The sequence below is a fragment of the Pteropus alecto genome, unplaced genomic scaffold (assembly GCF_000325575.1).
Source record: "Pteropus alecto unplaced genomic scaffold, ASM32557v1 scaffold155, whole genome shotgun sequence".
NCBI lineage: Eukaryota > Metazoa > Chordata > Mammalia > Chiroptera > Pteropodidae > Pteropus > Pteropus alecto.
This window is the reverse complement of record NW_006438113.1, coordinates 18,443,398-18,457,527: the sequence shown is the minus strand read 5'-3', so window position 1 is coordinate 18,457,527 and position 14,130 is coordinate 18,443,398. Positions and strand designations below refer to the sequence as shown.

Here is a 14,130-nt window from a genome sequence, read left to right as displayed (position 1 = left end):
AATTTTAAAAGCTCATGAGCGAGATATTTCTTCAGAAATGTAATAATATTGGTGAAGTTCTTTTTAGATGCTATAAAAAATTTAAAATGAATTACATAAATACATAAAATTTTGTCTATTGGATTTCAGAATAAATACAAATTAAAAAAAAAAAAAAACAGATCCAAGCTCTGCTGGCAAAATTTTAAAAAATCTTCAAAAGGATTTAAAAAGTCACAGAAATAGATTGAGTAGTTTTATTTTAAAATAATTAACTTGTTTCCAACAAACATCTTTTAAATGAAGATCTAACACTTCAGTTTTATGATGTTATGTCCTTAAGAAGATTGACAAAATAAATTATTGAAGCCAACTGGAAAAGTTTTTGCCATTAACATAGTGTTTAAATATAATTTCAGCTTTATGATCAACGTTCTAACCTTCTCTCTGTAGGAGGCAGATTTAGATTTACTTTTAGGGAGGAGAATCTAAGGACATCTTCTCTTTGGAAAGGGAGAGAGTCCATCGAATGGTCAGTGTCCAAATAATTGGGCTCTGGAGCGGGTGGAAAACAGAGACATTTCTCATGGAACTTCGGGATAAAAGAGCCTTAGCTTGCTTTTCCCTGGGTCATTTGCTCAAAGCTTTTGTCTGTTTGATAGCCATGAACAGTGCCTCTGAGAAGTGGGCTAAAGGCCCATCTCCTTCTATTGCTTGAGCTTTTTGGTTTTGTTTTGTTTTGTTTTTTTTAATGATGATGGGCCTAAACAATGTTATGAAAATAAGGGTGTATTTTAACTTTTTACATTGAACAAAATTATCACACAAAACTGAGTTCATTATCTTTTCTCTAAACCCAAAACTCTTACATTCTTTTCATGAATGATACCACCTTCCCCTAGGTCAGGGATCCTCAACCCGGAGGCCACAGACCAGTACCTTCTGTGGCCTGTTAGGAACCGGGCTGCACAGCAGAATGTAAGCGGCAGGCAAGCAAGTGAAGTTTTATATGTATTTGCAGACGCTCCCTAGTGCTCACATTACCGCCTCAGCTCCACCTCAGATCATCAGGCATTAGCTTCTCACAGGAGTACCGGTCCCTGGTGCCAAAAAGGTTGGGGACTGCTGCTCTTGGTGATATTGTCAGAACATACACAAAGCCGCCTCCTACTGCAATGCACTTCAAACTTTAAGGAACATAGGGAGATCTTGTTAAAATTCACATTCTGATTTAGTAAGTCTGGCCTAGGCTTGAGTTGGTAAAATTCTGCTTTTCCTACAGGCTCCCTGGTGGTGCCAGTGCTGCTGGTCTATAGGCCACAGTCGAAGTACCAAGAATTTTGTGCATGTTCTCAACTGTGGTTACACATAAAAAACACTCATGGAACTTGCCTTTTAAACACCTAGCTGCCTTCTCTGTACATTGTGATTATGAGGACTAGGAATCTATATAATCTTTTTTTAATACCCAAGTAATTCTAGTTGAAACAGCCAAGTTGAAAATCATTGATTAAGAGCTATCTTATGTTATTGTGAAAAGGGAATAATTACTACATTGTGCTTTTTTAAAAATAAGTTTATGTATGCAGATGGGCACTGAATAACTGTTTTAGAAACATCTGTATGTAAATGGACTGATTAACAACTTGGAATATGGTATAGAAAAATAATATTTTAACAGAATTAACCATATGCTATAATTGAGGGGTAAGCATACTGAGTTTGACTTTATCCGAATTTTCATATTGTAAGGCTGGCCATACATAGAATTTTTACATCAGTGAAGGATCCCTTTAGAATCATCCACTTCTCTTTCCGCACCTTTCACCAGCCTTTCTCGAGTTTTGTTCCTCTCTCTGTTCTCAGCAAGGGCCTTCACACGGTCCTACACCCAGGCACTCGGCCGGCCCTTCCTTACCCCACGTATCCTGTGCTCTATCACTTGCCTCTCTCTCCACTCACCCAAATGTGAAGGTCGGTTCTGTATGTGAGGTTGATTGCACATGCTTTTGAAGGATAGTAATTTGATAACACAGGCTCATTTTCAGTCATGACAGAGATTGATTCTTCCTGGAGTTTTTTTTCTTACCAGTCTTTGCTTCTCGGGAAGACTGTGTTTCCCATGTGGTATAAAGGCTGGTTCTTACTCTCTGAATGATTTTTACATGTTTAAAGTATGCTGTAGAGCCTGTAATATGAAGCTACAACTTGTACATAGAGAATGATATCTTACCTAATGAATGAAGTTTTTCATTTACTATGAAATTTTTGACTATGTTAGTCACAATCTTGCCAGTCACCTGGAGGAAGAGGCATATCTTTTAGTGGGTAGGTTAGTTCACCTGTGGAAATAGCAAGATGGAATTGACTTGTGAAAATAGATAAGGAACAGGAGGACCTAGGTACCTAAAAAGTGGTGCCAGCCCTTGGAAATGCCTCAAGTAGGAAATGTAATGAGCCAAGAGTTTGGGAACACTAAAGGGAAAAAGAAGGTAGGTTGGTAATTTAGCATAGAAACTTAAATGACCAATAGAATGACCATTTAGCCCAGTTTCCTTCTCTCTGTCTAGATAGGCTCTTTACCATGCTAAAATTTGGAGTTCTATGTGGTGTTATTAAAAGAGAACTGTCTCTTATAAATATTTATTATCCCAATTAAATCAATAGGGCTTTAGACAATATAAAAAGCGAAGTAAATTCTCAGCCAGTGTGGACAGAGAGAGTTATTTTAGCCTGATGGGTCATTCCTTCCTAAATTCTCCTGGGAACAGTTCCCATAAGCAGTTTATGCTTTTTATGTTATCTTCTCAACACTCCCTTTAAATTATCATCTAATTTTTAAACATTTTTGCACTTTTCTCTTCTCTGAAGGCCACTGAATGAGATATACTGGGCTTCTGTGATTTAAGAGCACTGGGGCAGACCAAGGCAATATTATGACAGATGTATCCATTGCTAGTTACAATCTCCCCCCATTTTAATACCAGATACAGCTGTATAATGTGAAGCTTTTTCCTTTAAACCAACAGGATATTCTGTGAGGTCTTTGGCAGTGATACCTGGAAACTGCAGGTAAACCATGTTGCTGCAAGTTCAGCATCTTCAAATACAACTCCTAAATATCTGAGTCCTGGGGAGCTGAGCTGTAGAAAGTTAAGATGTTCTTTTTTTTTAAGACATTCTTAAATAGGGCAATAAGGGTAGAAGTACCAAAGCTGAAGAAGCCCAAATCAATCCTAATCTAACATATTCACCCCCAACACATGCCCCATCTTTAAAAAACAAAACAAATAAAACTATTTTCAGCCTTGGTCTCTATTTACTTTGAGTTGAACTTCAACTAGCTTATTTTAAAGCCTGCTTCTAAGTTGGCACAGCTCTGGGAAAAGTCCCACAAATGAGCCATCTGGGTTGGATAAAAGGGGGAGTTTTTCTATTTGATTTCTCACATTTTGTTCCTTTTTGTTCTTAATGGGGAAAAAATAATTATGAAGCAACCAAGTTACTACATTATGTTAATGAAACAGGAGAAATCTTTTCAACTCTATATTTTTTCTAAAGAATTCTATATTAGAAGCTCTCTCTCATCTCTGAAACGTGATGTAGAATGAATGTTTGGGGTGAATTGACTTGAGTGAATAACTAATAATGGTTAGAAAATAAAGTTCTGTTTGGGTGGTCTGAAATTCAGCAGTGTTTATTTCTTTTCAGACTCAGCAAAGATTTTTTTTTCCAGTGAAGCATATTTTAGCATTTTATGCTCTGGATTCACTTAGTGTGGTTATAATTGAAATCATTAGGCGTAGGTAATTTTTCATTTTTTCTTAAAGACCAACATTAATTGCTTTATGATTCAAAGAATATGAAATTAAGAGATGCTGGAAAGTTGTTTAATCTCGATAACTTTGAAACCAACTTTGATAAAATAGACTATTTTGTGTTCTAAACTGCTGTTTGCAGTCCAGAGTTACTTGTTGAAAGCTTACATCAAATGAGACCTTAAAATTAAGAAACGGATAAGTAAAAGTCTTCTTCTGTGCTTGCTTTACCAGGCACAGGGTCCTGAGAATATGATGATGAACAAGACAATTTTGGACCCTATCAGTTGTTACAGTCAAATGGCAGAGCAGATGTTACACAAACCATTATACAGATATGCTACAAAGGAGAGTACAGTGCACAAAGAGTATATATGAGTTTTGGAAGGGGGTAGGGATAGTTAGGGAAGGCTTTCCTTTAGAAGTAAAGAAATTATATTCATACAAAGCAAATGAATAATATATAACAATAAAATATTCATAGTTATATGTTGGATTAAACATTGTGCTGGTAATTGTGCTTTTTGATCTTTTACTAATCCCTCCCGTGAAAGCTTCTTGGGGGTAGGAATGCCTTGACATCAGGATTTAGGACGATTTTATGTCAAAGAGCTTTGCCTTTGACATAAAATCGGCCCTAAGTAATATTTATCAAATGAATATATCACATCATGCAAGGATAATTTAATATAGTTATTTAATAAATATGATTGTTGATATCATTGCTATTATAATAGCATAAAAAGAATAAGTTATTTAAGAAAAATACTTTTTAACTAACATGCCATTACTGCTATTATCCATGACTCCTAAATCTATAAATCTATAGCAGCATACCTCCCACCAAAACATGATATTCTCCTATATGTATGGGGCCTGTGCATTGCTCTCAATTTCTGTGACAGAAATCATGAAGATTATTTTACAGTTGCAGTCTACTTTTTGATCACTTTTTTTGTTTGGGAATCTAAATCAATTTTATAAAAAATTGTCTTAAGAACATATATCATAAAAACTTGTTTTGTTAAAACATCTTAAAAGATCATGAAATGAGGCCAACTTTTCTTTTGGCATGAGGGGTAGGGAAATGCATATCTATTAAATGGAGCATGGCCTTTTGATAGTAAATTTAGCCTATGGGTATATTCATTTTATAGTATTCACTCAGGCTTAAAATATCCTCTAATTCCTTTGAGAGAGTAAAGCTAAGAACACCATCACATGACTGTCTGGGTTTCTGAAATACTAAGACTTTATAAAAGCCTTATGGATTTTGAGTAATAATAAAGCAAGCGCTGCCTTGTTTAATCAAGTTAATTTCATCTATGCACTGTAGAAACCAGAATGTAATTTTAGATACTATATTTTACATCACAGATGACTTCATAATTGTCAGAAGAGCTTGCCTAATTATGAGAGTATATTTTCTTTGAAAATAAGTTAATTTTGATATTTAAATGATTTTAAGATTCCATTTGAAGAACCTTTTATGTATATTTTATTTTAAATTAAAACATTCATCACTTTTCTCCAGTCACAAAAAATATACTGGATAAAGTATTCCAAAATTGAAATATGACCACCACTACATTATGACCACTTTCAAAAGAAGCTATTTATTACCAAATAATTAGGAAAAGTGGAAATTACAATCTTGCCTATAAGTTAGCCCAGTTCGTTAATTTTTGTGCATCTGTTTTGTGCCAGGTACTTTTTTCATGTAGTCTTCCCACCGACTTTTATGCACTTTAATCTTTAGATATCTCAGCCTCCCACTCAATGTGTTTACTTTAAACTTTATGCATATTTCTAAACAAGCTTATAATTTATCTGATTTCTTGGCCTATTGATTACCACTGAAGTCAAATATACTGACAATGCAGATGGTAACTAACACACAGATAGAAGCCACATTTGCCAAGGGGGTCACGATAATATAAAATAGTATTTCTCTGGCTCTGCCCTAATCTACTACATGAGAACATCAATCCTTCCTATCCTCCAACATCTTCCCAAATCTTTTTGAGGGTCCCCTGGGGATATCTCAACAAGAATTTCTTAAAATGGTAATCCTCTTCTCCACTTTCACACCATTATGGTAGTATCACCCATCACCACCAACCAAGGCACTGGCTGTGGCCACAGATGGCAGCTATGGCACTGTTACCGATGCCTACCTAATTCTTGAACCATTCCTGCCATGGCCTTGATCTTTGAATCTCCACAGAGATTACAGTGTAACCTTTCATATTAGGGTAGGCTAAGCTGCTATAACTATAATATGCAACAAAAATGCAATGGCTGAAGGAATATAGAACTATATTTTTCTCTCACATAACAATCCAGCTTAGGTGTTCATTTCAGCAAGGAATTCTCCTTGTGCAGCTGTTTAAGAAGAGCTGGAGCTCTGCCCACCTTCAACCCATAGCTTCCAAGGTTGCTCTGCTCCATGCCCTCCCAGCCAGCAGAAAGAGGGGAATAGCCTGTGAGGAAGATATACCCGGTTCTCAAAAGCCTCAGCTCATTTTCTGTTAGTGAGAACTGGACATATGACCCCACCTACCTGCAAAAGGGGGCACAACTCTGTTATTATTAATATGCCTTTTTATGGACAGCTAGTTGTCACCTCTGTTTCTAGACCTTTCATGGCCGCCCCCTATCTCTAACACCCAGAGCAGATAAGGGCATTCTCCGTCACATAATCAGTTCCATCTCCACCATAGTCAGCTCCCTTTCCCATCCACATAAACAACTTCTCTAAACCTTTACTGCTCTTCTCAGATCCACTCATACCCAGCCTTAAAAGATGACCTTCCCTCCTACTGCAGAGTAAAGATGCACTATGACCACTTCAACTCTCCTCCTAACACATCCATTCTTTTCTTTCCTTTTGTCCCAGAGGAAGGTGCCTCCTGCTTCTTTCTTTAGCCCACTCTTCTTCCTAATCTTTTCTATTTCATCTGGGATCTGGTTCCATTAAGTACTTCTGCTTTCTGACAATTTGAATCTCATTATCTCCCAGGTCAAATATGCCATCTGTGAGGATGTAAACATGCTTTTGTTTTGCCTCTTGCTACTTTTTATTCCCACCTCTCCTTTTTTTCTCTTTAAACCAGATTTCTTAAAAGACTAGTTTATATTTACTCATCATGTCTTTACCTCCTATCTACTGTCTAGCCTTTTGCAGTCTCAACAAAAAGGAACACACTAAGCTCTATGTGCAGACCCATAGTCATTCAACAATTCATCAACATATACTTACTGAGTGAACACCTTCTATGCCAGGCACAGAGAATTCAACAGTGCACAAAATAAAAGTCTTTGTCCTCTTGGAGTTTACATGCTAGTAAGGTAAGGCAAGGGAAGAAAGCAAATATTTGTTAGATGTGTCTGTGATACGTAATATGTGCCAAAGAGAAAAATAAGTCAGGATAAGGAAGTTAGGAGGATATTGAGATTTTAAACAGAGTGGTCGGGAAAAGCATCTCTCATAATAGTTTGAGCAGAGACCTGAAGCAAGGGAGAAAGCTGTCCACATGGGTAACTGGGAGAAGAGCATTTCAATCAAGGAAACAGCATGTACTAAGGCCCTGAGGCTGGAGCATATCCACACACACATGGGACAGTAAAAGGGCCGATGGGACTGGAGTAGAACAGGGGAAAAATGAGTGGCAGCAGATGAGGCCAGAGAGGTAGCTGGTGCCAGATCCATAGACCCTTCTAGGCTGTGGTAAGAATTCCGTTGGGGGCCATCAGAGTGATTTGATCAGATAAATGACATGATTTGCTTTCTGTTTTAAGGAAATTCTCTGACTACTATTTGCAGAATAGACCCCAAAATTAGCAGAGTGAGCAGTTAGGACAATATAGGAATAATCCAGACAGGAGATGATGGCCATCTGGTCTAGGGAGGGATCTGAGTAAGTGGTGAGAAATGGTTCCCTTCTGGTTATGTTTTAAAGAGCTAACAGGCTGAATAGTGCCCTCCTACCTTCACACTTTCCAGTGGAGTGTCCCCTCCACGCTCCACATTTCTCTGCCTTGCTTAGGACCCAGGAGGCTGATCTATGCAGACTATATCAGCTCTGGCTTCTCTCTGGGTTTCGCCCATAGGACTCCTGCAGAAGATGCAAAAGCAGGATGAGCATGGGTCGGATATTGTTCTCCTGGCTTCCTCCCTGCCCCCACAGTTGGCTATGACTGATGCTACAGCCCCCCCCCCTTAAATCCAGAGTTACCCTCTCTGGATTTCAGTAAACCTTTTCTACTCCTCCCTCCTTCACACCTAGGGATAATGCTCAAGGATGCAGTATTGTCCTTTGTTGATTTTACTCAACCTTGCTCACAACCTTATAAATAGTAAGCTTTCCTTGAATCTTTCTGATCTTGACTCATACTGGAACTAGAGCATCTAGTGTAGTGAAAAGAACGGAACATTTTTTTTTATCAGTTATTTACTTATTTTTCCCCCCAGTAAAATGATAAATCTTTGATGACAGAAGATGTCATGTTTCTGTTACTGTTCTCACTTACTCTGAGCTCCAGTACTGGGGCAGCTGCTCAAGGAGTGCCAGGAACATACAGGGAGGAACTGAGTTGTCGGGCTTCAGGGCAAGGGATGGAGAGACAGCTTTTTCCTGGACAGAAGTGCATTGTTCCTTTGCTGATCCCTCCCCGCTCCCAGCGTGTAGACGCAGGTGCCACCATATCTGAGTTGGCTTCAACCTGAACAACACAGGTCCCTCTACCAAGGGGATTCCCTTTACTCCACCTCTCTCAACTTGTGGGCCCAATCAAGCTTTCTCCAGTGGTTTATTCCTTACAAATGGCCTGTCTTGGCTATTGCTACAGACTTTTCCAAAATCTCAAAGGTTCACAAAACTCAAAGCAGCATCTGGCCTCAATGTGCCCTATACCTCTTGCTGAGCAATCCCAAGCCCCTCACTAGTGGCATCTGGCCTTGGTTTCTGATTTGGCTCCTTAAGGAACCTATAAGCCCAGCACGGGTAGCAGCTATTCTTGGTGATGCTTACCAGGTGGCCTCGGAGGTGCATAGGCTGTGGCTAAACTTGGCCTGCAGCTGGACCCCTTACAGGGGCCACTGAGCCCCACAAAACACCTACTACATAAAGCCACTCTACTGAGACCAGAAGACATAGCAACAAAACACCTACTACATAAAGCCACTCTACCGAGACCAGAAGACATAGCAACCCTACCTAATACATAGAACAGACACAGAGAGACAGCCAAAATGAGGAGACAAAGAAGCATGTCCCACATTAAAGAACAGAACAAAGCTCCAGAAAAAGAATTCATTAAAATGGAGGAGACAAGCAATCTACCAGATGCAGAGTTCAAAACACTGGTTGTAAAGAACTTAGGGGAAGAGTGGATGAACTCAGTGAGAATGTTAACAAAGAGATAGAAAACATAAAAATAGAGATGAAAACATAATAGGGAACCAGTCAGAAATGAAGAATACAATATCTGAGATGAAGAGTACATTAAAGGGAATCAACAGAGTGAATGAAATGGAGGATCGAATCAGAGACATAGAAGATGGGGTAACAGAGGACACCCAATCAGAACAGCAACAAGAAAAAAGCAAAAACATGAGGATAGTTTAAGGAGCCTCTGGGGCAACATCAAACATAACATTTGCATCGTAGGGGCACCAGAAAGAGAAGAGAGAGAGCAAGGAATTGAAAACCTATTTGAAGAAGTAATGACGGAATACTTCCCTACAACTCCAGGAAGTTCAGAAAGTCCCAAACAAGATGAACCCAAAGAGGCTGACACCAAGACAAATCATAATTTAAATGCCAAAAGTTAAATACGAAGAGAGAATCTTAAATGCCATAAGAGAAAAGCAATTAGTTACCTGCAAGGGAGCTCCCATAACACTGTCAGCTGATTTCTCAACAGAAACTTTGCAGACCAGAAGAGCTTGGCACAAAATCAAAGTCATGAAAACTCAGGACCTGCAACCAAACTTACTCAGCAAAGCTATCATTTAGAATCAAAGGACAGATAAAGAGCTTCCTGGACAAGACGAAGCTCCTTTAGAGTTCATCTCCACCAAGCCAGTATTACAGGAAATGCTGGAGGAACTTCTTTAAGAAGAAGAAAAAAAAATGTGTATCAAAAAATAATGAGTAAAAAATGGCAATAACTACGTATTTATCAACAAGTACTTCAAGTGAAAAAGAAGTGTTCCAAGCAAAAGATAGAGTGGCTGAATGAATAAGAAAACAAGACCCTTAAATGGGCTGCCTACAAGAGACTCACTTCAGATTAAAAGACACACAGATGGAAAGTAAAGGGATAGAAAAAGATATTTCATGATGGCTCTAGAGGGTTTTGTGCTGAGTGGAGTAAGTCAGATAGAGAAAGAAAAATGCCATATGATTTCATATATATGTGGAATCTAAATAACAAACAACAAACAAACTCATAGATACAGAGAACATTTTGAGGGTTACCAGATGGGAGGGGAGTTGGGGAGGTCAGTGATAAAGGGAAAAGGGATTAAGAAGTACAAATTGGTAGTTGCAAAATAGTCATGGAGATACAAAGTACAGCATAAGGAATATAGTCAAAAATATTGTAATAACTATGTATGGTGTCAGAGAGGTACTAGATTTATTGGGGTGATCACTGTGAGTTATAGAGATGTCTAATCTCTATGTTGTACACCTGAAACTAATATTGTATGCTAACTGTAGTTGAAAAATAAAAAAATATTATTAAAAATTTCTTTTAAAAGAAAAAAGGTACAGCTTTCTTATTATGCATTGTTCTTATGAAGATATTCTAAACAACGTTTTGCTAATTTTACCAATTGTGTTTTTTTGGGGGGAGAGACACATGCATTTAATTAGTATAGACACCGTAAGACAGTACTATAATTTTTAGAAGAGTCCCACATTATTACATCAGCAGTGTGAATTTAAAAACATGGAACGTTTCATGAATTTGCGTGTCATCCTCGCATAGGGGCCATGCTAATCTTCTGTATTGTTCCAATTTTAATGTATGTGCTGCCGAAGCAAGCACTTTAGGAATTGTTTTTAAACTGGAAAAACTATTTTTCACCTTTGCTGAAAACATACATTTTTACCTATAAAGATGATGCCAGTAACTTTTTTTTTAATAACTTAAAATGTAGATTGTGATTTATGTATTAAAGTTACCTGTTAAGTTTCTTTTATTTGCATGACCTTTTAATAGCACTTATTTGTTATATTTGGCTATAAACATTCATAAGGTCATCAATGTGATTGTTTTCTCACCAATTTTTTGGTTTTAGTATTGCATTTTGTTGATATTTTCTGTTGATCTAAAGAATATTTTATCAACATGTTTTTAATTGTACTTATAATTTGGTGACTTGCCCTCTTTTTTTTAACCTTGACTTCTGTCTGTTTTTCCTTTGGGCAAAACCTTACACAGTAGGCTGAGCAGCCTTGAGGTATAGTTTTAATAAAAACTTTGCTGAGTAATCATTTGGTGTAAAATCCCAATCAAATCCATTAATGGAAGAAAGGAAGTAATATCTTTTCAAGGTTAACTTTCTTTGTGGTTGCTCCTATGAATAACACACACACACAAACACACACACACGCACACACACTCATTGAATTCACTTAACTATGGCCTGGATTCAACTACATTTAAGGAGAACAAAAATTTCTTAAGTTTTAAGAAAGCAGATTGTCAAGGAATTTATTCATTAAAGACAATTTAAAACCATAGAGTTTTGCTGAAAGATTATAGCTAATTCCCCAGGAAAATGTTCAGGAATACCCTATAGATTGGATAGTTTGTTGATTTTTGATTTTTTTTTTTTTTAACTAAAAGAGTCATCCTTTTCTTTTTCTTTTCTCCTTTTTTTTTTTATTTTTGACATTACCAAATATTTTTGCAACCCAAATAAATATGTTTTTCTTTTGCTTTTTTAGAGGTAAGCATTGTATACTTAAAAGCAGTTACTTATTTTGTTAGCTTTAAAATTAATGTGATAATTTCATGTGAAAACTGAATAAGTACTTGACTTTACTGAAGTTGGGGTGCTTTTGAAATCCGTAGCAGCTCTAATCCATTCAAGAACTAGTCTTTCAAGGAGTATTACCAGTACTATCTGTGCAGTCCTTTTACCTTTACTCAACTCTGTTAACGTGCAAAGTATGACTCTTTGTGGACTGCAAACAGAACTGTTTGTAGAGTATTATTTATGTTTGTTTTCCATTTGGAAGATCACAGCCATAATGGTGAAACTGAAATAATGAAAAATAACAAGCATTGACTTAAATCATTTTATTTTTCTGAAAGTTTCCTAAACTTTTTATGAGAGAGAATTTAAGTTAAGCCTCTACTTTCCCAGGGAAGAGGTGATAATGTTATACTGAAATCCCTGTGCTTAGTATAGGAGGGTTACAGAGAACTGAAAATATTGGTCTGATGGCAGCCACTTGTTTGAAAAACAGCCTCCTTCAGGCTTCAAGGTAGACTGTGCCTCCTTCAGCCATTTCCCAACTCAATGACCTTGTGCAACTTACTTATTTAAGCCCTTAATGGAAGTTTTCCATATTGTTATTTTCAAACTCTGCCTCATGGGTTGCTAGGTTTTCTTGGAGTCTCCTCAAGAGTCCTGTGTGGGTAGAATGGGAGGACTAACCAGAGCAATTTCTCCTGTAATTATTTCACAATTTTTTTTTCAGTATAGGGTCATGTAGTTCAAAAAAGCTCAATCACCTCCCAGGTCCTTGTAGCTCTATAAAAGCACATTGTTCTCTTTGCACTCTTTTTTCTTCATTTCTTTTTGGGAGATAACCTTGTGAATATAGTTGAAAAGTAAAAGTTCTAAATCAGTGTTTTTTAAGAAAGGCTAAGTGAATAAACTCATATGAGAGCATTGCTTTTCTTTAAATAAAAAGGTGGGCGGGGGCGGGAAGCAGAAAACACATGTAGGATTTTAGCCCTAGGAGAAAATCCCCATATCGAGGGAAAAACCTTGGGATTGGCGGCAGCAAGGATTCAAGAGAACTCATGAAAAGTGAAAAACTAAAGAGTGCATTTGTTCTGGGTTTGTTTGTTTTTTTTCAACTTGAGATGATAAACTTATAAAGTAGTTTCCTTGTATTTCAGATATAGCGTGTCCTCTTATTTTCTTTGAGCAATTTTTTTAAGCTTTTAGGATTCTCTATATATTAGAATATATTAGTTTCATTCATATTTCACAATACATTGCTTCAGAAGTTATTCACGGCTATTTTTAATTGATTTGTCCATGTAAATAGAAAACTATTAAAGCTACTTATAGCTTCACATTGTCTGTGGAATACCCACGCAAACATCTGTATTAAAACCAAATAGTTCATTTCTTTTTTTTCCTTTTTCCTTTTTTCTTTTTTTTTTTTTAGTTAATTAGGTCAATTTTCCAGCTATTTATAGAGACCTAAATATTTTTTTGTTATCTTACTGGCATAAGAACAAGGGACATAGTACTTATTCTTGGACCTCATATTCAGCAATTCCTCAGTTTTTTCTACATGATATAATTGGTTAATAACGCCAATTCAATAGACAGCCTGGATTCAAATTCTAACTAAGTGATTTTGATCAAGTCATTTACCTTTCTGTGCCACAGTTTCATTATCTATAGTAGAAGTAATGTTTCCTACCTCATAATGTTGTTGGGGGAATAAGTGAATTATTATATGTGATGTCCCTAGCCCATAGTTGGCATGGTTTTGTGTACTGGTTATTATTATGTTACTGATCAGAAAAGCAGAAATTTGAATCCTTAATGAAAATCTAACCTACTTGAGAAATGAGAGAGTCTGTGTACTCAGGTAGGTGGAAAGGGATAAATTTAGGGGGATGAGTTCAAGAACAATTAATCCGGATGTATTCTATGAAGAAGATGGGTACAAAGAGACACCAGAGTCTCAGGGACCAGTCAGGAAGCTCTATTCCAGGCAAGAGGTAAAAATGTCCTGAAATACTGTCTTAGTTCGTTCAGACTACAATAACACAAGTACCACAGACCAGCTGGTTAATAAGAATAGAAAATAATTTTTCACAGTTCTGGAGACTGGGAAGTTCAAGATCAAGGTGCTGGCAGATGTGGTTCTGGTGAGGACCTACTTCCTTGTTCACAGACAGCCATCTTCTGGCTGTGCTCTCATAAGGCTGAGGGGGAGAGAGGGCTCTCTGGAGGCACTTTTAGAAGGTTATTAATCCCAGTCATGAGGGCTTGACCCTCATGACCTAATCACCCCCCAATAGCCCCACCTCCTAATACACATTTGGGATTAGGATTTTAACA

At 37.2% G+C, this 14,130-nt stretch overlaps 1 protein-coding gene and 1 non-coding gene across 3 annotated transcripts in view; one reads left to right on the top strand and one right to left on the bottom strand.

Annotated features, from left to right (window-relative positions):
• REEP3 (receptor accessory protein 3) overlaps positions 1-14,130 on the top strand; it is a 79,719-nt gene that overhangs the window by 41,911 nt on the left and 23,678 nt on the right. The window lies entirely within an intron of this gene.
• Positions 10,752-10,856, bottom strand: LOC112482794. Its single transcript, XR_003047405.1, has one exon. It is a non-coding gene; the product is annotated as a U6 spliceosomal RNA (small nuclear RNA).